Source organism: Hypanus sabinus, chromosome 4 (assembly GCF_030144855.1).
Source record: "Hypanus sabinus isolate sHypSab1 chromosome 4, sHypSab1.hap1, whole genome shotgun sequence".
NCBI lineage: Eukaryota > Metazoa > Chordata > Chondrichthyes > Myliobatiformes > Dasyatidae > Hypanus > Hypanus sabinus.
In genome coordinates, this window is record NC_082709.1 from 114,587,487 (window position 1) to 114,615,254 (window position 27,768).

Consider the following 27,768-nt stretch of genomic DNA (forward strand, 5'->3'; position numbering starts at 1 on the left):
CACTTTACAAACCATATCACTTGAGCAGCCTGTGCCCTGTAGACAGTACTGCTTCTCCTTTTAACTTGAACTGATTAGTGCTTGCAATTTACATCATGAACTGAAGATTCATTCTTGTTTGAATGAACTTCTGCTACATTCATATAATTTCATAACTACTGACTCGCTAATACTGAGCTGTGTCCACAACTCTCTGTAGTTTCCGATAGTTTTGGGCAGAGCGGTCATTGTTCCGAGCTGTGACACATCGTGTTAGGGCGTATTAGGGGTTGGAACATAAAGCAAATATGGTCTGTCAGCAACTAACCTTCAGAACCGAATATGCATTGAAGATTAAATCTAAAATGCAATTCTGAACAATTGATGCAGTTGTTAAATCTAAGCACCTTGAACCAAGTTAATTGGAAGACACAACGGTTAAATGGAAGACCAGACAACACTTATGTAAATTCACTATTTGTGTCTGTAGTATGGTTACAAAAGAGGGAGGTGTGAATTGAATTGCATAGAATTGACTTTATTTCTTACATCCTTCCACATACATGAGGAGTAAAAATCTTTATGTTAGATCTCCATCTAAATGTGCAATGTGGTGTGTAATTTAAGGGAAGCATGGTAAACCTCCTGGATAAATCTCCTGGACCTGATGGAATGCACCCTCGGATTCTGAAGGAAGTGGCTGGAGAGATTGCAAAGGCATTAACAACGATCTTTCAAGAATCAATAGATTCTGGCATTGTACCGGATGACTGGAAAATTGCAAATGTTACCCTTCTATTTACGAAGGGTGGGAGGCAGCAGAAAGGAAACTATGGACCTGTTAGCCTGACATCAATGGCTGGGAAGTTGTTGTTAGGGATGAGATTATGGAGTACCTGGAGACATATGACAAGATAGGCCAAAGCCAGCATGGTTTCTTGAAAGGAAAATCCTGCCTGAAAAACCTACTGCAATTTTTTGAGGAAATTACAATCAGGGTAGACAAAGGAGATGCGGTGGATGTGGTGTACTTGGATTTTCAGAAGGCCTTTGACAAGGTGCCACACATGAGGCTGCTTAGCAAGATAAGAACCCGTGGAATTACAGGGATGTTACTAACATGGGTGGAGCATTGGCTAATCAGCAGAAAACAGAGAGTGGGAATAAAGGGATCCTATTCTGGCTGGCTGCTGGTTACCAGTGGAGTTCCACAGGGATCAGTGTTGGGACCGCTGCTTTTTATGAAGAATGTCAATGATTTGGACTATGTAATTAATGGATTTGTGGCTAAATTTGCTGATGATACAAAGATAGGTGGAGGAGTGGGTAGTGTTGAGGAAACAGAGAGCCTGCAGAGAGACTTAGATAGTTTAGGGGAATGGGCAAAGAAGTGGCAAATTAAATACTATGTTGGAAAGTGTATGGTCATGCATTTTGATGGAAGAAATAAATGGGCAGAGTCTTCTTTAGATGGGGAGAGAATTCAAAATGCAGAGATGCAAAGGGACTTGGGAGTCCTTGTGCAGGATGCCCTAAAGGTTAACCTCCAGATTAAGTCGATGGTGAAGAAGGTGAATGCAATGTTGGCATTCATTTCTAGAGGTATAAAATATAAGAGCAGGGATGTGATGTTGAGGCTCTATGAGGCACTCACGAGACCACACTTAGAGTATTGTGTGCAGCTTTGGGTTCCTTGTTTTAGAAAGTATTTACTGACATTGGAGAGGATTCAGATAAGATTCACAAAAATGATTCCAGGAATGAAAGGGTTATTGTATGAGGAACATCTGGCAGCTCTTGGGCTGTATTCCCTGTGGTTCAGGAGAATGAGGGGGGATCTCATAGAAACATTCCGAATGTTAAAAGGCCTGAAAGATTAGATTTGGCAAAGTTATTTCCCATGGTAGGGGAGTCTAGAACAAGAGGGCATGATTTCAGGACTGAAGGACATCTACTTAGAACAGAAATGCAGAGAAATTACTTCAGTCAGAGGGTGGTAAATTTGTGGAATTTGTTGCCTCAGGCAGCTGTGGATGCCAAGTCACTGGGTGCATTTAAGGCAGAGGTAGATAGGTTCTTGATTAGCCAAGGCATCAAAGGGTATAGGGAGAAGGCAGGGGAGTGGAGATGACTGGAAGAATTGGATCAGCCCATGACTGAATGGTAGAGCAGACTCAATGGGCTAAATGGTCTAATTCTGCTCCTATATCTTATGGTCTTGTGGAATTGTGGTGTGCAGTTCAAAGCAAGCACGTAAATATGGCTTTGTTTGAATTTGAGCTTTTACCAGATGTATCTGTCAGGATGGAACCTATTGAGGTCAGGTAACATCAGGTAAAGAACCCATGACATTACGACCATTACGACTCTGATTACGACCATTTATAAACCCTTCACCTCCGGGGAGAAGCAGAGCATTTTATCAGAGCTGCTCACACTTAAAGTTACACGTGGGAATTCAGAATCCTGGCACAAGCTCAAGGAAATGGTTGAAATTCACTAGCTGCACCCTAAAGATATACACATGTTGGTAATAGCGAAGTGCTCGAGGAGTAAGTGGAACGGTATGGCCCAGGGGTGTGGATGGTACATAGGGTAACAACCAGAAATGCCAGCAATGAAGAGAGATATTGATTTTTAAAGGGGAAGTGAGGCAGCAACTGGAGGGAAGGTAAGATTAACTGGGGAACGATAATGGCAGTGATTCAAAGCGATGATGAGACAGCGATGGATTATTGTGAACGTAAATATTGAGCGAATGAGGAGTAATCCAGGCTGGATTATTCAGGGAGGGATGACCCAATCTTTCTGAAAATGCTGAAGGAAGGCCTGAGCTCAGCCCACCAGGAAGTTTCAGATTTGGGGATAGTGGTGGGATCGGCCTACTCCGTGGTAGTTTCATGGGCCAGTGAGATAGACCAGAGGAAGAGAAAGAGAAATTGTGAAGTACCTGTGGTGCATGTGGCTGCCGTGAAATCACAGATTTTGCTTTGTGTGCTGGTATAGCCGGGAACGGCTGGAATAAACGTGGGAGGGTAAAGGAGAGGGTTTGTTACAGCTGTGGCTTCTCAGGCTCGTTGGAGGCAGTGTTCTGAAAAACAGGAAGTGTACAAAACATTCACCAAGGTAGGTAGAGTCCTCAGAATCTCTTTGTGATTTTGTAGGTAGCCATTAGGGATGATAGGGTAGATGTAGATACACGTAGAGAAATTGGGAGGGATCCGACGCAGGGCATTTCTGCTGCCCTATTTAAGAAGATACTCTTTAATGTTGGGCTTCCCTGGAACAATTTATTTTGTCCTGGATGGCCAAGAGGAGGAACTGTTAGGAGATTTTGGGGTTAGGACATAGAGCAAATATTGACTCAGCAACCAAACTTCAGATCTGAATATGCATTGGAGATTAATCCTAAATTGCAACTCTGAACAATGGGTTCCTAACACCAAGTTCATTGGAAGACACCATAGTTAAATGGAAAACCAGACAACATTGATTTAAATACATTATTTGTGTGTATTTGTGTGTCTGTAGTATGGGCACAAAGAAGGAAGATATGGAAGTGGTGTGTGGTTCAAAGAAAGCATTATAAATTTAGATTTGTTTGAATTGTCCTGAATCTTACTTTGCTCTTTAGCACATATGGGCCAAGCAGACCTTTTCCGACCAGAGAGCTCTCCATCTGATTCCTGTTGTATCTCACTTTGTTGAATAAAAAGTCTGATTCATGTCTACCAGTACTTCTCTCCAGTGACTTCATTCACATCCGGGTAGGATGCTTTGATAAAAACTGGCAAGGGCCAAAGGGAACAACCAAACTTCTCTAGACTCATGAGCAAGAAGGGATGCTGGTGGATTTTCTAGGCTGTAGAGCCGATGTGTATGGGCAAGGACAGGCTATTTGTGATGTTCACTCCAAGAAATCTAAAGCTAACCTTCTCAACATCAGCACCATTAATGTAAGCAGGAGCACGTGCAGCACCCCTTTCCTGAAGTCAATGACCAAATAGCCCAGTCTGTTGTACACATGGCTGATCCATCTGTTAACTCCGCCGCTGAGCCTAACCAGGTATAACACCGTACTATCACAGTAAGTCGAATCTTTGTCTTAATACAAAGGCAGGACTATAACTCACAAGTCCATCAACACTGATGACATTTCCTGAATGTATACTTGGAGGGTTGCCTGGTGACTTGACATGTCCTAATATATCGAAACTGCATTCGCTTCTGGTAAATAAATAATTTTCTTTTTCTATTTTCTGACCTGTCAGTAAAATTGCTCTTGGAGAGAGTATAGTATGCTGTTTGAGCAAATCAATAACTTTGGAATATTGCACAGAGATGAAAATTGATTTTTTGCAGCTTACATCTGCACAATCTAAAAGCAACAATAAGCTTCAGTTGGAATATGTCATTGGTATACAGTACTGGGGCAAAAATTTATTTTTCCTGGGTTTTGGAGAAAAAAGTGTGACGGTAAAGGAGCCCTGAGCCTGTCATCAAAAGTTGTGTTGAGAATCTGGACAAGCTGCTGGTGCCTGTCACACCTCCACAAGCCACTTGGCCTGCGGTACCACGCATCCTTAATGTTCAGGGGAAATTCCAACATCACAGTAAAATGCCTGGAATGCCATCTGATAAAACTTGCTGGTATAAATAAGGTCACCCCTTCATGAGCTAACAGCTCAGCACAAGCTCCCAGTTGGTTTGCCTGACAGGAAGCAGATCACTAAAATTATAGATCCATCTGTAATGCAGTTCACCTGCTGAAAGTAAATTTGCAGAGACTGCAGGGTTAGAGGGAATAGTGACAGCTTTTACTTTACATTCCCATCTTAAGTGGGGGAGAGAGGACATTAAAATCAGGAATCTTTAATCTAGTCTTTCAAGTCAATGCAGTTCATCAATTTAAAATTACTGCTGGTAATTACTTGCTGAGTGCCATTGATTGTCTCCCCCTACCCCTGCAACTTCTGCTGAAATGCCAGGAATTTAGGAAAGCTACCAGCAGCTTTATTTCTAATGAAGTGGTGCTCTACTGACCTGCGACTCCCCCCGAGATCAACAGGCAACTGTGCCTGAGCTATCATCATACTGCTCAGCGCCATCAATGACCCTGATTATTTCAAAGAATAGCTGTGAGGATCATTTTTTGAGGGCTGCAGATTCATACAAAGAAGTGACCTTTTCCCCTCAGTTTCAGTGAGAATAGAATGCATTTTAATTATAAAAGAAATGAGGGAGAGTTTCATTGAGAAGTGAGAATGGATTTTAGTTAGAAGGAGAGTTTGGATGGACAGTGCTTGTTTCCTGTGGAGTGAAGGAGTTTGAGGTGAGACCGGACAGAAGAATGTAAGAGATATGCAAAGATATGGTAAACAGTCAAAATCTTATTCTTATGGTAGGTTTATCAAATGAGAGGTTTAAAGAGAGAGGAAGGAGATTTAAAGAGGATCTGAGATACGTGTTTTTTTTAAAGGGAGAATAGTTGATATCTGGAATACATTGCCAGAGAAAGTGGTGTAATCGGGTACAACTTTACTCTGTTCAAGCAGCATTTAGAGAGACAATTAAGTAGGGAGAGCATGGAAAGATGCAGTCTCAATGTGAGCCAATGGGATCAGTACTGATGAACAAAAAGGTTGGCACTTTCCTGTGTTGTATGACTCTGTGATTCTATGAAAACATGAATGGGCCACTTTATTCCGTCAAGTTTCTAATGCTAGTGAGGGAGAACTGCTTTATTTTAAAATGTCCACCCTGAACGCATTAGTGACTTGGGAACAGTTTGGAACATGTGTTCCAGGTGATATTGCAGTTTCTCAAACTAAATAGGGTTAACATTGAGGGCTTCTTTACCAGAAGAAGTAAAGGGAAATGGAATTGGATTTTTAATGTACAAAGATGACCTTAAGCTCTCACCAAATATTTAGATTTATTGTTCCAGAGATATAATGGGTGGAATATTAAAATCTTCTGTGTGCAACAACATAGTGAACCCCCTTTTTAATTGGCCAATTTTGAAAACGGGTTTGAAGGACTCTTGGTGATCTCTCTTAATTGAAACAAGACACCACCTGAGATAAATGAAATGATCTGTGAATTGCCTTTAATACAAAAGTAAGCTACCCAATAATATTAAAGAGGATACCAACAGTTTCTTCAGATACATAAAGTGTAAATAAAAATGGATATCGGACAGCTGGAAAATGATGCTGGAGAGGTAGTACTGGGGGACAACAAAATAGTGGATGAACTAATATTTTGCATCAGTCTTCACCATGGAAGGCACTAGCAATATGGTGGATGTTCCAGGTGTCAGGGGGAAATAATCTTTCAGGAATCACTAGAATTTGGAATGGTTCCGGAAGACTGGAAAACTGCAAATATCACTTCACTCATCAAGAAGGGAGAGAGGCAGAAGAAAGGGAACTATAGGCCAGTTAGTCTGACGTTATATGTCGATGATTTGGATAATGGAGTTGTTGGCTTTGTGGGAAATTTTGCAGATGTTATGAAGATAGGTGGCAGGGGAGGTAGTTTGAGGAAGTCGAGAGGCTACTGAATGTCTTAGGCAGATCAGGAGAATGGCAAAGAAAAGGCAGATGAAATACAGTGTCAGAAAATGTATGATTATGCACTTTAGTAAAAGAAATGAAAGGGTTTGACTTCTTACTAAATGGAGAGAAAATGCAAAAAAAAACGAGATGCAAAGGGACTTGAGAGTCCTTGTGCAGGATTCTATAAAGGTTAGCTTGCAGGTTGAGTCTGTGGTGAGGAAGGCAAATACAATGTTAGCATTCATTTAAAAAGGACTAGAATATAAAAGCAAGGATGTAATGTTGAGACATTATAAAACACTGGTGAGGCCTCATGGAATATTGTGTGCGGTTTTGGTTCCCTTATCTTAGAATGGATCTGCTGAAACTGGAAAGGGTTCAAAGGACTGAATGGCTTGACATATGAAGAATGCTTAATGGCTCTGGGCTTGTGTTCACTGGAATTAAGAAAAATGAGGGGTGACCTCATTGAAACCTATCAGATGTTGAAATGCCTTGATAGAGTGGATGTGGAGAGGATGTTTCCTGTGGTGGGAGAGTCTAAGTCCATAGGACATAGCCTCAGAATAGAGGATCGTCCTTTTAGAACGGAGATGGGGAGGAATTTCTTTAGCCAGAGAGTGGTGCATCTTGGGATTCTTTGCCACAGGCAGCTGTGGAGGCCAAGGCTTTATGTATATTTAAGGCAGAGGTTGATAGATTCTTGATTGGTCAGGGCATGAAGGGATACAGGGGGAAGGCAGGAGACTGGGGCTGAGAAGGAAATTGGATCAGCCAAGATGCAATGACGGAGCAGACTCGATGGGCCAAAGAGCCTAATTCTTCTCCTATATGTTTGGTCTTAGAGTCTTAATTCTGTCGTGATGTGAAGAGAAGAAAATATATTGGCGTTATCATTGTGATCATCAGAAATCAAATTTAGAAATTAAGGAGAAAAATTCTTTCCTGTTACTTAGAAAAATATGCCATTACAAATTTGGCAAAATAACTTCCTAATTGACAGGGAAGAAAAGATTTTCCTTCATTATGAGCCAACTGAATGAACCTGTAGCCATTGTTGTTGTTATATACAGTATTTCTTCATTTCACTCTGTCTTAAAACATTCACCCTGCACACAAAGACTCTATTCTTAAGGTAAGAATGCTACAGCTGCTTCTTTCTCATCAACAATCTTTCTAAACAGATTGGTTGATGCAAGTGTAAGATTACACAGCAATGTGTTTGTATATGTACAATACTGGCATGCATTCTTCTGGTAAAAATATTCAGTCCCTTTTGCAATGCAAGGAACTCTCACTGCATTGAATATTCCTGACAGGCACATGATGCAGATACCACAGCTTCCTGTATAATTGTGAATTCATATTATCTTATACACAATTTATGGACTCATTTTCAAGGACTCTACAACTTGTGTTCTCAGTATTATTATTATCATTATTGTATTTGCACAGTTTGTCTTTTTCTGCAGTTTGGTTGCTTGTGGGGTTGTGTGTATTTTTTCATTGATTTTACTGTATTTGTTCTACTGTGAATGCCTGCAAGAAAATGAATCTCAGGATAGATTATGGTTACATAGGCACATAGTACCTTGATAATAAATTTGCTTTGAACTTTGAACTTTATTTTGATAAGCGTTTTACTGAAGTGTAATAACACATTATATTTCATATCTTCCTAATTCTTTCTTTGAAATCTAGGGGAAGTAGTGGGGTAACTCTCAGGCTGACTAACAACTTGACAAGTATGTGAGACATTTCTTTGACATAATCATCTCCAGAGCAGTCTATGAAGTATGTATTTGTGGGTTTTCTGTCTCGCACTTATCTTTCATTGAATGTCAACACAGAATCCTGATCCAAAGCTCCAGTTTCCAACTCACTATGATGATCGGGCTGAAAATTAACCCTTCACCTTCCAGCCAGGAAGAGGGCATTTTACAAAGTATTGATTTGTATAACCGGCTAATAAAATCTGCCCGTCACTTAATAAGTGAACACCGAGTAGTCTGTCGACAATAATCCTTCAGTGTGAATCACATCACACGTTGACTATACAAGCATTGTAACCAGCACTTGTCATGACAACCAACCCCACACCTGGTCATTCCAAAAGTATACATTGCACAGGCAGCAGATGCATTGAGGGATCTGTAAGTCAGTAATTTAATCTCTGGGCTCAGATGATAGTAATAGTTGACTTGAGCAAAAGAATACTTTTTGTTAAAGGTGGTGCCTGTCATGAAACAAATAGGGCAGTTTGTGTTTATGTTACTGATTATCTTTAACTTATGTGATAGTATTGGGTTTTCTGAGCACAATGTTCTAAACTCAAAGACCGTAAGCTCTATCTGATTTAAAAAGCTACGGGCACTCTCACTAAAGAGATAGAACTGTAACTACCAAATCTTAGAAGACTAGTTTACTTCCCTGTTTATCCTCCATGGTGAATTTAGCTGCCAATACCCTCTATTCGAGTGGTCGCCAACCCGTCGATCGCGATCGACTAGTCGATCTTTGAGACTTTCCCAGTAGATCCCGAAAAAAATGAAAAATACATTAATACTGTTGAGAGATTGTTTCCAGGTTGCGGGTTTTTAGTTCCGTTCTTTCTGCCCGGTGCACATACGCTCAACTCCCCCGCACTACAGTGTACTTCAGTGGTCCCCAACCACCAGACCACGAGGAAACGATAGGAGTCAGCTGCACCTTTCCTCATTCCCTGTCAGCCCACTGTTGAACTTGAACCCACGCGAGGTCATCAGTCGCCTAAATGCAGCGACACCCTCGTGCCAGGGATCACTGGTTGGCTTCGGGCGGCTGGCGGGAAGTGCCGTCGCTACTGGTCTGGAGCGCTGTCTCTAAACCTGTTTAACGCACTGAATGTTCGTGGGGAACCCAGTGCTAAAATATTTGCAGGCGACCTAATTCGGGCTTAGTGCTTCATAAGTATCAGAGCAGTTAACTCACTGCGATCAACTGAAACAAACTTTTGTCGGCCGATAGATCCTACAAGGTGGGGCGGGCGCGCACCCTGCCGAACTCCTCCTTGCTCGGTCAGTCGCTCCCTTCGGACTGTGACTGCCGCGGCCCCGGCACGGGGACCTCCGGCCCTGACCTTGTCCTCTCACCCCACCCACGACCCGCCGCACCTGGCCAAGACGTCTGGCGGCGGGTGGGCGGGTGGGCAGGAGTTCAGGACCGGAGGCTGTCTAATGAGGCAATGAAGCACTCAAAATTGCTACGGTACCCCGAGTCCAAGCACCCCGCTCTTAAAGACAAACCCACTGAGCTTTTTCAGCAGAATAAACGTAAGCAGCGTGGGACAGAAGCTAAGTGCCGAGGGCCGCGAAAACTGGACGTAAGGAACCTGTTTCGAGTATTGCTGTATTCCAGTCGTGTTTAACATCCCTCCCCCCCACCGTTGGCTGGTCCGCAAGAATATTGTCAATATTAAACCGGTCCGTTAAAGGATGGGTACCCCTGGTGTTTATACATTATTTCTATTTCTGGGTTGCGGGGTTTTACTTCCGGTCATTTCTGCCCCGGTGCGCATGTGTATAACTAATTGACTGAGGGTCGATCTTGCCTTTTACTAAGGCCAAGGTAGGGGATCTTGGGCTAAAAAGGTTGGTGACCACTATATTCAAACAGTGGATCCCCTCTCCCAACCAAGGAGAAGATATCCCCAGCTAACAAAATAGCTTAAAACACAGTTCATTTATTTTCAGTGATGTATGTTTAAATCCTCAAAGCACTCCTGAAACACATTTCAAACTCTCAGAGGACTTCCTGGTATGGAAACACCAAAGCCCTTGAACAGAAAATCCTACAAAAAGTAGTGGATATGTCCCAGTACATCACGGGTAAACCCTTGATTCTATTATGGTTATTATTCTATTATAGTTTTAATGAGTATGCTCACAAGAACTTGAATCCTAGGGTTGTATATGGTGACAAATAATTTGATTGTAAATTCATTTTGAACTTTCCTTTGAACTTTATCTTAACCATTTCCTAGTCACAAACCATCTCCAAAGCAGCAAACACAAAGGGTTTCTTAAACTCAAAGGATGAAGCACAGAGCAGAAAGAATTTTCTCGGACACAAAGGGCGAAGGATTTCCAAAACCCAGGTACAAATTGATCAACTATAAAGACATGCTCGCAATGCAGATGGACAAATCACCTGGTGCAGAAACTGAAGCTGGAGGAATGGATTCTAACCCTTCCATGTTTCTTGATGCTCCTTGCCCCATTGCTAATAAGCCCGACCCTGAGCTGCTGTCTATGGTTATACCTCTCTCCGCCGCTTGGGTAGCTTTGCATGCATATACTTCCTTAGATAAACTTTTAACACTAATCGTCTAAAAGCATCTTTTCAAAGTTCAAAATTCAAAGTAAATTTATTATCAAAGTGCATTTACGTCACCATAAGCAAGCCTGAGACTCATTTTCTTGTGGGCAAACACAGTAAATCCAAGAAACACAATAGAATCAATGAAAGACTGGAACAAACAGCGCAATATGAAAGAGAGAAAAAGATAAATAAAAAAATAAATAAATAGATAGATAGATAGATAGATAGATAGATAGATAAGCGAGCAATAGATATCAAAAACATGAGATGAAGAGTCCTTGAAAGTGGGTCCATAGGTTTTGGCGACAGTTCAGTGATAAGGTGAATGAAGTTGAATGAAGATAGCCCCTCTGCTTCAGGGCCTAATGGTTGAGGGTAATAACTGTTCCTGAACATGGTGCTGTGGATCCGGCGGCTCCTGTACCTTTTTTCTGATGGCAGCAGTGACAATGGCCTGGGTGGTGAGTGTCCTTGCTCTCCTGCAACAGTGTTTCGTGTAAATTTACTTGTTGATGAGGAGGGCTTTAGCCATCCTATCAATTACTTTTCGTAGGATTTTCCATTCAAGAGTATTGGTGTTTCCATAGCAGGCTGTGGTGCAACCATTTAATACACTTTCTATCACACACCTATAGAAGTTTGTCAAAGTTTTGAATGTGTTGCCGAATCTTTGCAGATTTCTACACCAGCTTTGATTCGGCCTCGGACAGATGTTATCAGTAATTTTAAAATGGTTTTAGAGCTGTGGTTAGCCTCACAGTCATAAATATGAAGCGAGTTGAGCAGGGGGCTAAGCGCACAGCCTTGTGGCACACCTATGCTGATGGAGATCATGGAGGAGATATCCTTGCCAATCTGAACTGACTGGAGTCTGCAAGTGAGGGAATTGAAGATTTAATTGCACAAGGAGGCATTGAGGCCAAGGTCTTGAAGCTTATTGATTAGTTTTGATGGAAAATAGTGTTGAATATTGAGCTGTAGTTGATAGAGAGCATCCTGATGTATGCATCTTTGCTGTCCAGACATTGCAGGGTTAAGTGAAGAGCCAATGAAACTGTATCTGCTATGACCTGTATAGGGTAGGCAATTTGTAGCGGATTCAATCTGCTTCTCAGGCAGGAGTTGATATGTTTCATAACCAACCTTCCAAAGCCTTTTTTCACTGTCCTTGTAAGTGCTAGTGGACGATAGTCATTGAGGCAGATTACCACGGTCTTCTTAGGCACCAGTACAATTGAAGTCTACTTGAAGTAGGTGGGCGTCTCAGAGGGCCAAAGTGAGAGGTTGAAGATATCGGTGAACACTTCAGCCGGTTGATCAGCACAGGTCTCTAGTACTCTGCTGAGTACCTTATTTGCAGATATAGTTCCACAATTAACACTGTGAAGATAATTTCTCAACTATAAATACATCAGTTGCTGTTATGATAAACGATATTATCCATCTATCTACAAGCTACCTTGAACTAAGCAACTTAGAGTCAAATTGTTTGTTTAAAACAGCTCATTGTCTTACTCCACTCTCGATCAGTAATAAAGCAGATATAGTGAGCTAACGTCTGCTTTCACAGACAGCGTCTATGATCTACAGAGCTTGTTTGCGAAGCTGCTCTATAGAGAATACTTTATTCTAACTTCATACTGATTACTGCCTACCATTTCCATTTTAAGAACTGAAGACTGACTTCCATTTACCACCAGAAGTTAAACAACTGCTTATGGAACATTGGGATCTCTTCTGGGGAAGGTCTGACCTGTACTAAAGGAACGGGTTACACATGAAATCGAGGGGGTCCAATATCCCTACGGGCAGGTTGGCTAGAGTTGTTCGGGTGGGTTAATCTAAATTGGCAGTGTGATGGAAACTGGAGTGATATATGCAGAAGATACAGTAGATGGCTTTCAAACAGAGGCAATGTGTTGTGAGACTCCTATCAAGGAGAGGCTGATGACAGGGCAGAATTGCAGTCAACCAGATGAGTTGCAATGTAAAAGGCAGGCAAAATCAGAAAAGGTGGATACAAGGCTAAAGGTGTTGTATTTGAATGTGCACAGTATATGGAATAAGGCCGATGAACTTGTAGCACAGTTATAGATTGGCAAATATCTGTAGGTGTCACAGAATCATGGCTGAGAGAAGATTATAGCTAGGAGCTTAATGTCCACAGATACACATTATATCGAAAGGATGGACAGGAAGGCAGAGGGGCTGGTGCAGCTCTTTTGGTGAAAAATGAAATTAGCTCTTTGGAAAGAAGTGACATAGTGTCGGAAGTGTTAAATTGTTGTGGATGGAGCTAAGGAACAGAAGGCAACTAAAAAAGTCATTAAGAAGGTAAAGATGGAATACAAAAGCAAGCTAGCCAATAATTTTAAAGAGGATGCCAATAGTTTCTTCAAATACATAAACTGGTAAAGAAAGGTAAGGGTGAATATCAGATCACTGAAAAGCGATGGTGGAGGGGACAAGAAAATGGTGGACAAATTGACTAAGTACTTTGCATCAGTCTTCACTGTGGAAGACACAGGCAGTACTATGGATGTTCCAGGTGTCAGGGGTCATGAGGTGTAAAGTTGCCATAACTAGAGAGAAAGGTCTTGGAAAACCGAAAGAGCTGAAGGTAGATAACACACCTGACCAGATGGTATGCACCCCAGGGTTCTGAAAGAGGTAGCTGAAGAGATTGTGGAGGCATTAGTGATAATCATTCAAGAATCACTAGATTCTGGAACGGTTCTGGAAGACTGGAAAATTGCAAATGTCACTGCACTCTTCAAGAAAGGAGAGAGGCAAAAGAAAGAAACTGACCTCAGTGGTTAGTCTGACCTCAGTGGTTGGGAAGGTGTTGGGGTCGATTATCAAGGATGTGATGTTAGAGTACTTGGGGGTACGTGATAAAATAGACCATAGTCAGCATGGTTTCCTCAAGGGAAAATCTGGCCTGACAAATCTGCTGGAATTCTTTAAAGAAATAACAAACAGATAGACAAAGGGGAATCGGCTGATGTTGTGTACTTGGATTTTCAGAAGGTCTTTGACAAGGTGCCACACTGAGGCTGCTTACCAAGCTATGAGCCCATGGTATTACAGGAAAGATTCTAGTATGGACGAAGCAGTAGCTGATTGGCAGGAGACAAAGAGTGGGGGAAAGGGGAGCTTTCTCTGTTGGCTGCCGATGTCTAGTGGTGTTGCACAGGGGTCTGTGCTGGGACCGATTCTTTTTATATAATATGGTAATGCCATGGGTGATGGAATTGATGGCTTTGTTGCAAAGTTTGCAGATAATATAAAGGTAGGTGGAGGGGCATGTAGTTTTGAAGAAATAGGGAGGCTACGGAAGAGCTTAGACAGATAAGGAGAACGGGTAAAGAGGTGGCAGATGAAATACAGTCTCAGGGAGTGTATGGTAGAAGAATTGAAAGGGTTAACTACTTTCTAATGGAAAGAAAATACAAAAATCTGAGGTGCAAAAGGATATGACAGTCCGTGTGCAGGATTCCCTATTTTGCAGGTTGAGTCTGTGGTGAGGAAAGCAAATTCAATGTTAGCAGTCATTTCAAGAGGAATAGAACATAAAAACAAGGATGTAATGTTGAGACTTTATATGCTGAGGCCTCACTTGGAGTATTGTGAACAGTTTTGGGCCCCTTATCTTAGAAAGGATGTGCTGAAATTGGAGAGGGTTTAAAGGAGGTTCACGAAAGTGATTCTATGATTGAATGGTTTGTCACACGAAAAGTGTTCAATGGCTCTGGCTTGTATTCACTGGAATTCAGAAGAATGAGGGATGTTGTGATTGAAACCTCTTGAATGGTGAAAGGCCTTGATAGAATAGATGTGGAGAGGATGTTCCCTATGGTGGGAGTGTCTAAGACCAGAGGACATAGACTCTGAATAGAGGGGTGTCTTTTAGAACGGAAATGAGGAGGAAATTCTTTAACCAGTGAGTGATGAATCTGTGGAATTCATTGCTACAGGCAGCTTTGGAGGCCAGGTCTTTACGTATAAATGTTCTTAATTAGTCAAGGCATGATGGGATGTGGAGGGAAGATAGGAGATTGGGTCTGAGAGGAAAAATAGATCAGCCATGATGAATTTAAATCTTACATCAATCCCACAATGTGAGGGAATAAAATTTTTTGCATTATGCCTCTGTCACAATGTACAGACATGTGAATTTATAAGTCTCATGGCTTGTAGAAAGAAGCTGCCCTGTAGCCTGCTGGTCCTGGCTTTTATGCTGCAGTACCATTTGCAGACTCGATAGGCGAAATGGCCTAATTCTACTCCTATATCTGAAGATCTTATGGACTGTTAGTTAGAAGTTTCTTACAGCTGTTTTTGATTTTACAAGTGACAGCTGTGTTTAGAGTACAGGATTAGCAAACAGGAGTCAGGAGCCCAGGACGATGAATGTTCTTACTGTTACAAATGAGGAGTGAACCCTTAACGATAAACTGTACCTGATAGTGTTGAACAGAGGATCTCTGCCATCCTGCTGACATGACAAGCTCTTGATTTCAATCAGGCTTTGAAGAGCAGCCACATATTGAGGTGGAATGCTTGCCTGGTTGAAGGACGAGAGAACAAAACAGAAGGTTAGTTCCTTGTGCTACACCCATTATACCCGATAATCCTTCCATAACCCAATGGTCACCGAGAGGAGGCACACACAAAACCCCACCATGGCCAACATCACCAAGTTGACTAGTAATAAAAGGCACAAAGCACAGAGTAAAGTTGATCAGAACATGATCAGAGATGAAAACAACAGGTCACAGGCCTATTCTGCCCTGGGATTCAGGGCCTCCCCAAGAGCCATTTACACTTTTGGATCCTAGGCCGAGGTGTCATCCTTGGTCTCATCTGCTGTTGTCCCTCTGTGATCCTTTGTTTTCCTCACGAGCAACTGAAAAGAACAATGGGCCACACTACCTCCACCCCTTTCATGATCCCAGCATTCCTAAAACACCTAACAGCCAATGACAGACTTCCAAAGTGCAGTCACAGTCGTACCCGATTTCACTCTCAGACTGACCCCACAAGTAAATAAGGGAAGCCAGTGTCTGACTTATGACCATCAAAGGATTCTGGAGAGAACTCCCACATTCTTGACTGAACAAGTGCAATGGAATATTTCACATCATCCTGAGAGAACCTTCCAGACCTTGGCACCCCTAACAAAACAGCACTCCCTCAACACCAGAAAAGTGTCAGTTGCCATTATCTGCTCAGGCTGCTGGAGAGGAACTTGAACCTATGACCTTTATAAAGAGTGAAAGTGCTGCCACTATGCCGCTTCTGACCAGATAGTCACAAGCAGGAGTAAAAAAAGACTAAAGCAGACATATTGTCCCAGTAACTATTTTGCATTGTTTTCCTGGCACAAAATGGGATGATGGATTATCTGAATGCCCTTTATGAAATTCGGACAATAACCAAAACTTTCCATTGTAAAACTCAAAGCAGTGTTGCAGTATTTCTGCCTAATGTCATGTTGAAACTGACACTGTCAGTGTCAGCACTGCATTCCAAACTGAAGTACTGAACTTCATCATAGTTTTCAGCATGTTGAAGAATGTTCTTTGCAGTCAGTTCTCAAAGACGCATACCTCAATATTGGTGGTGCACTTCCAGCCACAGGGGAGTGTTATTACTGAGTGTATGGAGAGAATGAAAGGAGCAGACTGCGGTCAGGCTCACAGAAGACCTGACAGTCTGGCATAAAATAGTGCCTACATGAGTGTTTTTCATTATGCAAGGGCAGAGTTGGAGTTTCTACTGGGCTATAGCCAGGTGTTCCTGGTATGTGTTTGCCGGGAAGGTCACCATAACAACAGGAATGTATTCTCTGACTGAATGATCTACAGTGTAGGCAGGTGCTCATGGCCACTCTGTGTGCTCCAGAAGCAGGTTGAATTCCCCTCCGCTAATCCCACCTGTAGCAGTGAGCAGCCTGCTCTGAGATCCCGCAGCAGGACGGACAGACACAAAGGCCAGGAGACTGAGATTGAATAGTCTCCAAGCAGCCCAGGCAGGTATTACATTGTATTTGAAGTTAGAGCAGTCTGAGAGCCGGCTCATTAAATAACATGGTTTCAGGGGAATTGGACTGAGTAAAACCTGACTTTTCTGTGAGTAAATATGAAAAATGTGGAAAATCTCACTTCTGACAAAGCCTGCATGTTGTATTATTCCCATATGAGGAAATGTCATGTTTAAAGAAAAGTGCAAGAAAGGACAGAAATTTCTCGAAAAAAAAGGAGTTAAGTTTTACAACAGGAACTTAGCATTTAGCAATATGCACCAAATTAATCTATCCCATGCTAACCTGCATCTTTGTTGCACAACTTCAGTTGTTTCCAGTGAGTTTCTAGGCCACTATTTGCAAAACATCAAATTCATCACTTACGTGATTGCTGAGAAAGTCACAAACCAGTGGGGAAGTCCAAAAAAATTACCTCTAGGCTCCCAATTATTTCCCTTTGGCTATACAGTTAGCAGACACCAAATTATGAACAGTATTTCTTTCTTGATCATCGGTTTCTTCCAAATCCAAAGTCCATGTCTTTTTACACCTCCGAATTTCACGTCAATGACATTTCTGCTGCGCATTTCCATAAAAGCTCGACCTCCTGAGTGTCAGCTCTGATTCTCCCTTCACAGACGCTGTCTGACCTGCAGCATTTCCAGCATCTCATGCTTTCTATTTTGCTTTTAGATCACCCTCTAATGATCTGCAGTGCACAATGCAAACCTATCTCACAAATGAAGCTAAGCAGGCGTTTGTCACCCCACCTTTCACCGTCGGAGCCACTCGGAATAGTGTTCAGAACCTCGAGGCCATACATTGGGAGCAGACAGAGGAGCAGCAGGTGGAGTTTGAGCTGTGCAGTTCAGATTCCTGCAGAGATAACTGAGTGAAAATCACAGGTGATGCCTACAAGTGTGGAACTCCAGGTTGCACGCTACTCACATAAGAGACCAGATGTTCATGACTGGCAAACACTGCCCACCTGGCTGCCCCATTTCATTCTTTACAGAACATAGAAACCCGGCAAAAAGATATTCTCTGTACACTCTACCTATGAGTCTGATAATCTTACAGCTCTCCCCTCAGCCTCTGCTATCCCAGAGAAACAACTCCAACTTATCAAATCTCTGCTTGCAGCACTTGCTGTCTAATTCTAGCCGCATCATGGTCAACCTCTTCGGCACCATCTCTAAAGCTTCCACATGCTTCCTCCGATGGGGCAACCAGAGTGGATCGCAATGAGGCCTAACTGGAGTTTCACAAAGCCACAATGCAACTTCTTCATTCTTGAACGTAATGCCTCCACTAAGAAAGACAAGCATAGCCTGTTCTTCCTTTACTGCCCTGTCAACACGTGCAGTGATTTTCAGGGAGCTATAGACTTGGACACCAAGTTTCCTCTTTACATCGATCGTGTCCTCTGAGTGAGAATAAAAGAGGAGAAATGAAGAAGAAGGCAGATACCATCACTGCACTCACCTTATCAGCTTGTATTTTATCACCATCTTCAGTGGTGAAGTTCAAATTTCTACCGAAATAACTGAGTGAAAAAGACAGGTGATGGCCTGCCAGTGTGGAATTAGAGCTTGCACAATACTCACACAAGGGACTAGACATTCCTGATTTGCACACACACACAAAGCATGATCCAATTTCCAGCCCATTAAGTGCTGAAGCGCACAACGTAAGTAATCAGTCCATCCTGCACTCTAATCATTAGTTGCTGTTGACAGAATGCATGCCTCTTTTCTCTAATTGTAGCCTCTGAGAGAAATTAAATAGTACTTGTGTAAACCTCCAGGAATTCTCCGGGGCATATTAGGGTTTTCAGTCATTCGCAATACAAGTAAATTATGCATTAGCCAGTTCAGCACACAATCTCTGCATGTGATTGTGTAAGTAAAGCTGCCTACTTGGATTAGAATAGCCTGTACATAATAAATATGCCATAGCGTTAGAAGAGTAAAACTCTGCTAGGCACAGAAGAGAGACAAGCCAGATCTCCTTACTATCATCTCAAGTGACTCCAGGCCATTGAAGCAACTGGCTGTAAGATCCGGCTCACAACAAGCACGCATGCTACATGTTTCTGACATTCCAGAGACGGGGATGGTGGGATTCTGCAGGAAAGGAAGCTGTTGTTCAAGAAGCAAAGCTGAGTGTTATCACCGCGCCAAGTCTCTCTTGGAAAATGCAATGTAGCCATGAAAATTCTGTCAAGTGAGACTTTGTACCTAGAGCGCCTTTTTTTTTGTTACAGAGCTCTCACCAATGATAACTATTGCTATATGTGGCCAGGGAATCCCACAATCATATTCCTGTTTGTTACTTGATAAATCACCTTTTAAACTCTTTTTGGTACATCAGAGGCCAAATGGTTTTTAGTAATACATTCATGAGAAAATCTAAAAGCGGAGTAACTCAAAGTATTTAGTGCTTAGTGGTGATAATTTCTGTTAAATCGACTGCAATATCGTAACAGTTATGCGACAAAAGTATTTTGTAAACAGTAAGTACAGCTGTATTTCCCTCCCAAGTGCCTAATTACATGAACTGTATACAGTTCAGGAGTGATTATGCCTATTACATGCCCATTTTGCACCTGCAAGGCTGCTTGGTGCTCTGTGTGAAGCAGCGCTTCAGTAACATTAAAGAGAAAAGCACAGGAGAACGAGGAGAGAAAATAAACATCCTGCTTGGTCCAATGAAGGAGAAAAGTTCCCATTAGCTGGGAGGTCAGCAAGTGAATTATAGATACTAAATCATCAGCAAAAGAAGTAATTGGGTATTAGGGACTTACTTTTCATTTAATGCACTGAATTGGTGTGCTCACAGCCTGAAGCTTCAACTGAAGTAAACTCAATAGTCACTTTCAAAGCAGAACTATAGGGTTTTCATTACTAAGAGGAAAGAGCTGGGGAGAGCGATTAATGAGGTCCAAGAGAGCAAAATGTTGTGGGATGAGAAGAAAAGTAGGAGGTGAGAACATGACAAATGGAATTGCCCTGTCCTGAGTCAATACAGATCAGATTGGCTGAATCATTGGTTCTTCTCTCAGCTGTGGTATACCTAGACAATGAAGATGCGTGCACTGGGTTCTCTTCATTGACCACAGCTCAGCATTCAATAATATCAGGAGAAATAAGCTGGAGGTCCATAAGCCCTCCTCAGGGGATCAGAGATGGAAGGTCAGTAGCTTTAAACTCCTTGGCATTAACATATCAGATGATCTGTCCTGCAGCAGCGTGCAACTGCCATCACAGAGAAGGAATAAACAGAAGATCTACTTTCTTAGAAGTTTGCACAGATTGAGCAAGTCACCAAAAGCTTTGACAAACTTCGATAGATGCACAGTGGAGAGCATCACAGCCTGGTATGGAAACACCAATGCCCAGGAACAAAAAAAAAGACTACAGAAAGTGATGGATACAGCCCAGCTCATCACAGACAAAGCCCTCGTAATCAGTGAGTACATTTACATGGAGGTCTGCATCAAGAAAGCAGCATCCAGCATCAAAGCCTCCCACCATCCAGGCCATGTTCTTTTCTCTCAGGCAGGAGGTACAGAAACCTTAGACATGACACCATCAGGTCCAGGAACAGTTAGTACCCTGCAACCATCAGGCTCCTGAACTGGCGTAGACAACTTCATTGACCACAACTCCGAACTGATTCTATGACCTACAAGCTCACTTTCAAGGACTCGACAATTCACAATAGACAATAGACAATAGGTGCAGAAGTAGACCATTCGGCCCCTCGAGTCTGCACCGCCATTCTGAGATCATGGCTGATCATTCACTATCAATACCCAGTCCCTGCCTTGTCCCCATATCCCTTGATTCCCCTATCCATCAGATATCTATCTAGCTCTTTCTTGAAAGCATCCAGAGAATTGGCCTCCACCGTCTTCCGAGGCAGTGCATTCCACACCTCCACAACTCTCTGGGAGAAGAAGCTCTTCCTCAACTCTGTTTTAAATAACTGACCTCTTATTCTCAATCCATGCCCTCTGGTACTGGACTCTCCCAACATCTGGAACATATTTCCTGCCTCAATCCTATCAAATCCTTTAATTATCTTAAACGTTTCAATCAGATCCCCTCTCAATCTCCTCAATTCCAGCGTGTACAAGCCCAATCTCTCCAATCTCTCTGTGTAAGACAGCCCTGCCATCCCAGGAATCAACCTAGTGAATCTATGCTGCACTTCCTCAATTGCCGGAATGTCCTTCCTTAAACCTGGAGACCAAAACTGTACACAATATTCCAGGTGTGGTCTCACCAGGGCCCTGTACAAATGCAAAAGGACATCCTTGCTCTTGTACTCAATTCCCCTTATAACAAAGGCCAACATTCCATTTGCCCTCTTCACTGCCTGTTGCACTTGCTCATTCACCTTCATTGACTGGTGAACTAGGACTCCTAGGTCTCTTTGCATTTCTCCCTTACCTAACTCTACACCGTTCAGACAATACTCTGCCCTCTTGTTCCTGCTTCCAAAGTGGATAACTTCACATTTATTCACATTGAATGACATCTGCCAAGTATCTGCCCACTCACCCAGCCTATCCAAGTCTCCCTGTATTCTCCTAACGTCCTCTTCGCATGTCACACTGCCACCCAGTTTAGTATCGTCAGCAAACTTGCTGATATAGTTTTCAATGCCCTCATCTAAATCATTGACATAAATCATAAAGAGCTGTGGTCCCAATACAGAGCCCTGTGGTACCCCACTAGTCACCTCCAGCCAGTCTGAGAAACACCCATTCACTGCTACCCTTTGCTTTCTATCTGCCAACCAGTTTTCTATCCATGTTGAAACCCTGCCCCCAATGCCATGAGCTCTGATTTTACTCACCAATCTCCTATGTGATTACTCACGTCTCAGTATTTTTTTTCTTGCACAGTTTTTCTTCTTTTTCACATTGGTTCTTTGCCAGTCTTCACTTACGTATTTTTTTTGTAGATTCTATAGTACTTATTTATCTTGTAAATACCTGCAAGAATCTCAAGGTAGTATATGGTGACATATATATTCTTTGATTATATATCTACTTTGAGTTTTAAATTGCTTTGATTTGCATTGTAGTTAGAAAGCAATTGGACAGCACATTCAGAGAAAACAGATACAATGGGCTAATTGGCTTCTTTTTACTTTGTAAGATTCCCTGATTCCAACCAGACTAATTTGGAACACTTTGTTGTTTTTTTCAGCGTGATTCAGTGACTTGGAATGAACCTAGTTCTACAAAAGGAGGCATGTCAATAAAAGCCAGATTTGGTTTGGTTCAAATAAAATATGAACATTTGTGGAGGAGTTATGATTTTTTAGCTTATTACAGTTGATGCCAGCTTACTTTAACTTTTGGAAATATTCACATGGTAGATGGCATTAGTCCAAGGCTTCTGTCCATCATTTAACCGCATGTAGCCATCTCAGATTATTGAATTATGCAAATATAATAAAGTAGATGAAGTTGCAGACAGCAGACTGTTTGTTATATTTCATTTCGTAGGAACAGCTTCAAATTCCTCATTACTAATATCCCATTTGATTGTTTGAGCTTGTCTGCAGCTTTTAGCTGGTTGCTGGGTGGAGTCCTTTATACAACAATGCAATAGCTTTCAGCCAAAGGAAAAGCTATAAGGTTCACAGAATGAAATGCTCGATTAGGAAGAGATGGTCTGCCACATACTGGTCTGTTTCTCAGACATATTCACTTCTTCTGCAATGACGAGTGTTCTAAAGCAGGTCCAACCCCTGGTTCATCAAACCACGTTTACCATGAGACAACCAAATCTGCTGCACTAACTCCAGACCAGTGGGCATCGATTGATGATGAGGAATAGGAAGCATAGGGGGATCTAAAGGCGACTCTTTATTCTGAGAGTGCTTGCAATCCTAATTACAATGTTTGAGCTGGTAAAGGCAGCTACTCTCTCAGCATTTAAGAAGTCCCTGGATAAGCAATCAAATCACAGAATCAGAGGGGCCTATGATGCTAGTAATTACCTTTCATCTTCTCCAGTGGCCATAGTATTTATGTGGCCGGTCCAATTGAGTTTCTGGTCAATTCTAAACCCCCAAGCATTGGTTGTAGGAGACTTAGTGATAGAGTCTTAGAGTCATAGAGCACATAGTAATGCCATAGAGTGTCTTGGCTAGGTGGATAGGTATTGGAGGTTGTTATTTAGCAGAAATATTACTTGCCACTTACTCCCCATGCCTGAATGTCATCTAAGTCTTGTTGCATGCAGGCATGGTCTGTTCCATTTGCCGAGGAGTTCGAAATAGAAAACTTTGTACTCATCATCAAACATCCCCATTTCTGACCTGATGACATCAGCCTCAGTGACTGAAATCAACAGGTTGCCCGGGACATGGGATTTTGTGAAGCTGCCAAAGCGAACTTCAAAGGCATTAAGCTCATCTGGGAGTAAAAGCTTGTTGTCATTTATGTTATATTCTGGTTTGGTTTTGTAGGTCATGGCATTCAAGCCCTGCCACAGTGTCCAGAGTCCTTCTGTGTGTCAAGTTTGGTCCAGAATTGCCACTTTGAATGTGAGCTGGTTTTCCAGGGGTCATACCCGGACCTCTCGTACAATCTTGTGTGCCAGACTTGAACATCACCATTCTAGACTTCAGCAATTTGCAGGTTTCTTAGTTCATCCAGGACTTCTGGTTGGGGAATACTCTGAATGACTTTGTGGCGACACACACATCCATCAATGTCTTCATAAAGTTCATGACAATCGTGCCATATTCATTCAGATCCTCTGATGAGCCAATAGACAATAGGTGCAGGAGTAGGCCATTCGGCCCTTTGAGCCAGCACCGCCATTCAATGTGATCATGGCTGATCATCCACAGTCAGTACCCCGTTCCTGCCTTCTCCCTATGTCCCTTGACTCTGCTATCTTTAACAGTTCGTTCTAACTCTTTCTTGAAAGCATCCAGAGAATTGGCCTCCACTACCTTCTGAGGCAGAGCATTCTATAGATCCACAACTCTCTGGGTGAAAAAGTTTTTCCTGAACTCTGTTCTAAATGGCCTAGCCCTTATTCTTAAACTGTGGCCTCTGGTTCTGGACTCCCCCAACATCTGGAACATGTTTCCTGCCTCTAGCATGTCCAATACCTTAATAATCTTATATGTTTCAATCAGATCCCCTCTCATCCTTCTAAATTCCAGTGTATACAAGCCCAGTTGCTCCATTCTTTCAACATATGACAGTCCCACCATCCCGGGAATCAACCTTGTGAACCTACGCTGCACTCCCTCAATAGCAGGAATGTCCTTCCTCAGATTTGGAGACCAAAACTGAACACAATACTCCAGGTGTGGTCTCACCAGGGCCCTGTACAACTGCAGAAGGAGCTCTTTGCTCCTTTACTCAACTCCCCTGGTTATGAAGGGCAACATGCCATTAGCTTTCTTCACTGCCTGCTGTACCTGCATGCTTAATATGAGCAAGCCCTTGAACATGGTTCTGTCCACTGACTCAAAGCAGTACCACAGCCATTTCTCTGCCTCCTGTGACTACCTCTTTGTTATCCTTACCTCTGGTGTCTTGCTCCTTAGCCTCTGGCTGTATGCAGGTAGTAGGAGGACAGGCAGATGCTCAGATTTGTGCTGGGCACATTGGTGAAATCTGCATGGAATAGACAGACAAATGCAGAGCTCAAGAGGAGGCCATTTGACCAGGCACATGGAAGGAAATCCAAGCATCAGTCATCAAAGTGCTGAACCCTGCACTGAGTCGGAGGAGAGCCATTACATATTATGAGAAACGTGTTAGTCTGGAGTCAAACACAGGTCAGGTGCAAGTTCCACCCTGACCCACCAACAATAGTGCTGAAGATAAAACCTCGAGCAGGACGGGGCACTGCTCAGCTCTGTAATTAGCTCTGCCAGGATTTCTGTACTCAGATTACATGAGTGTGATTTAACCCAGCGTCTACCTGTCTGCCAAATGAATGTGCTATCCCTTGAGCCTCAGTGATTGATTTAGAGTGTCAGAACTTTGCAGAACATTTAAACTGCCTGGTATTAGGCAGACAACTCATCTGTATGGAATTTGCAAGTCCCGTGTGTTGGTAACTGCCTTCCATGTTTCAGACTGCCAAGGAGACTGTAAGGAATTTCAGCTTCAATTAACTCACAGGTGTGATGAATAAACACCGCTGCATTATTGTGTATAGCTTCCTGCAGACTAGGGTGACTGAAAGGTCCTTTATTCATTGTGACTTGATTTGTTTTAAATGTACACACAAATGGGACCACACCTGAATATTGAGCTCGTAGCCTCCTTTGGTGCTGCCAGCGTGGAACTGTGACCGCTGAATCAAAAAATCACGCTCTGACTCCGCCAGGAGATAGCCAGAACTGCCGCGGCTGGTGGAACACAGGAGGCTGTGAGGAGCTCTCTGAAAACTACCTAAAGTGAAGGGGACTGGAAGTGCCCGGTCAGCTGTTGAGTCACTGGGTGGCCTCAAAAACCAGGAACATAGAATGAAGCTGATTAGCAAAAGATCTGAGAGCGATATGTGGAAAAATAGTTTGCACAGCACATCTTTTGAAGAGGCTTCCAAAGAGAATTGACTAAGTATCTTTGCAGGGCCAAGGGGAGAGGGTAGTTGGATCAGCCATATTACTTTCGCATCTTGATGGGTCAAATGGCCTTCTTCTATGCTGTAACCATTCTGTGACACTATAGGAATGAGTTTCAGGAGCCTCTGATCCTCATCATACCTCAGAATGGGTATTTCACAAATCACTGACCCTGATATTGGGCATGCGAAACTCAAATTCACAGAGCTTCCTGTGCTTTCCTGGAAGTAGAACAAGCTTCACCCACTTTACCTTTCATGTGTCACATGGAAACGGGCAATTGAAAAGGAGTATCCACCATGCATCTTCCAGCGACAACACCCTGCTCTCATTTCTCTTTTTCAAACCACTTTAATTTTTAAAATTTCCTCTTTCTTTTCACAATTTTTTTTCTGCACCCTTTGCTGATTCTCTAAAATCTTCTAGTCTTCAGGACTACTCTTTTCCCATGCATTTGGCTTTATGCATCCTTCACATATCAATGCAGCTACAAAGAAAGCACAACAGCGGCTACATTTCATGAGGTTTCAGGAGATTTGGTATGTCACCAAGCTTCTATGGATGTACCGGGGAAAGCAATCTAACTGGCTGCATCACCACCTGGTATGGGGGGGAGGAAGGGTGCTACTTAACCATTAATACATATATACTTGCTGTAATTTCCCCTCTATTATTATGCATTGCCTTGTATTGCTGCCACAAAGACAACAAATTTCACAACATATGAAGGTGACATTAAATCTGATTCTGAGTTGGCTGAGTTTTGTTCTTTAAGCTTGGTACCAATACCACTTTCAATTATTGACCTTGCTTGCTTAACTGCTCTTTGGAGGTTTAGTGTCGTGTAAAAGTATGTAGTCCCCAACCCACTGTCCACGTAAATGAGTGCTACAACCAGAGATTTTCATCAATTTAACTGAGAATTTTAATTTGTGTATCACATGTTCTTTTTTTCAAGCTCGAGCTCAAAAGACAGGGGAAATTGTGAAGCATGAAAAACTAAAAATTCAAAAACTGAAATGTCAGCAATTCAGAAGTATTCATCCCCCTTTGCTCAGTAATTAGTAGACCACCCCTCTAGGCTTTTACAGCCAGTAGTATTTTAGATAAGTCTCTATTAGCTTTGTACAACATAATATAGCAAGATTTGCCCATCCCTCCTTGCAAGATTGCTCAAGCTGTGCCAGGTTAGTTAGGGAGCAGAAGTGAACACCAATCTTGTGGTCTTGCCAGATATGTTTGATCAGATTAAGGTCAAGTCTCTGACTGGGCCAGTCAAGGGCATCAATATTTTTTTAATTTGAAGCCGCTCCATAGTTGCTCTGGCAGTGCACTTTGGGTTGTTGCTGTGCTGAAAGATGAACTGCTTCCCTTATTTAAGCTTTCTGGCAGAGGCTAGCAGGTCTTTAATCCAGGATCTCTCTGTATTTAGCAGCATTCACCTTCCCATCAATCATAACCAAGTTTCCAGTCCCTGTTGGTGAAAAGCATTCCCATGGCATGATGCTACCTCCACTATACGTTACAGTAGGGATGATGTTACCTGGCTGATGCACAGTATTAGATTATTGCCATACGTACTGCTTAGTACTGAGGCCAAAAAGTTCCACTTTAGTTTCATGCAACCACAAGACCTTCTTCCACATCTTTACAGTATCTTCTAAGTGAAGCTTTGAAAAGTCTTGACAGGCAAGGATATATTTTTTAGGCTTCTTCCTTGCCATCCTTCCATAAATATCTTTTTTTTTTGCAAGGCCTTAAAAATAGTGGAATGAAAAACTTCATCTCCAGTTACAGGCATTAACGCTCTGCAGCTCACAAAGAGTGACTGTTGGCATCACAGTAGCCTTCCGTACAAATGTCGTTTTTCTCCAGCAACTATGTTTAGAGGGGCGGCAGTGTGGCTATGGTTTCATATTTTTTCCACTTTTTCATGATGGACTGCACTGAGCTCTGAGATACGTTTATTGCCTGAGGTGGTCTTGTACCCTTCCCAGATCAGCACTTCTCTATGATCATTTCCCTGAATTGCCTTGAGCGTTCTTTTGTCTTCATTTTGGTTTGGTCTAGTGAATACCTACCATACTGTTAGACCTTGCAGAGAGAGAGGGTATATACTCAGTTGACCCTCCAATTTTCTACACCTACAAATTGAATGAGCTGGTAAGGTAATATACAGTATTGCACCTGAGGAAAGTTGGTGTAGTAATTACAAAGGGGATG

The 27,768-nt window shown here is 42.4% G+C and overlaps 1 long non-coding RNA gene across 1 annotated transcript in view; it reads right to left on the reverse strand.

The window, feature by feature from the left end:
- Positions 1–21,874, reverse strand: part of LOC132393123 (uncharacterized) — a 37,001-nt gene extending 15,127 nt beyond the window's left edge. The window contains exons 1-2 of the long non-coding RNA XR_009511756.1: positions 21,793–21,874; positions 15,362–15,465 (exon numbers count right to left, since the gene is read on the reverse strand). This is a non-coding gene — a long non-coding RNA (uncharacterized LOC132393123). The remainder of the gene's footprint in view (positions 1–15,361; positions 15,466–21,792) is intronic.
- Between the last annotated feature and the right edge of the window lie 5,894 nt (positions 21,875–27,768).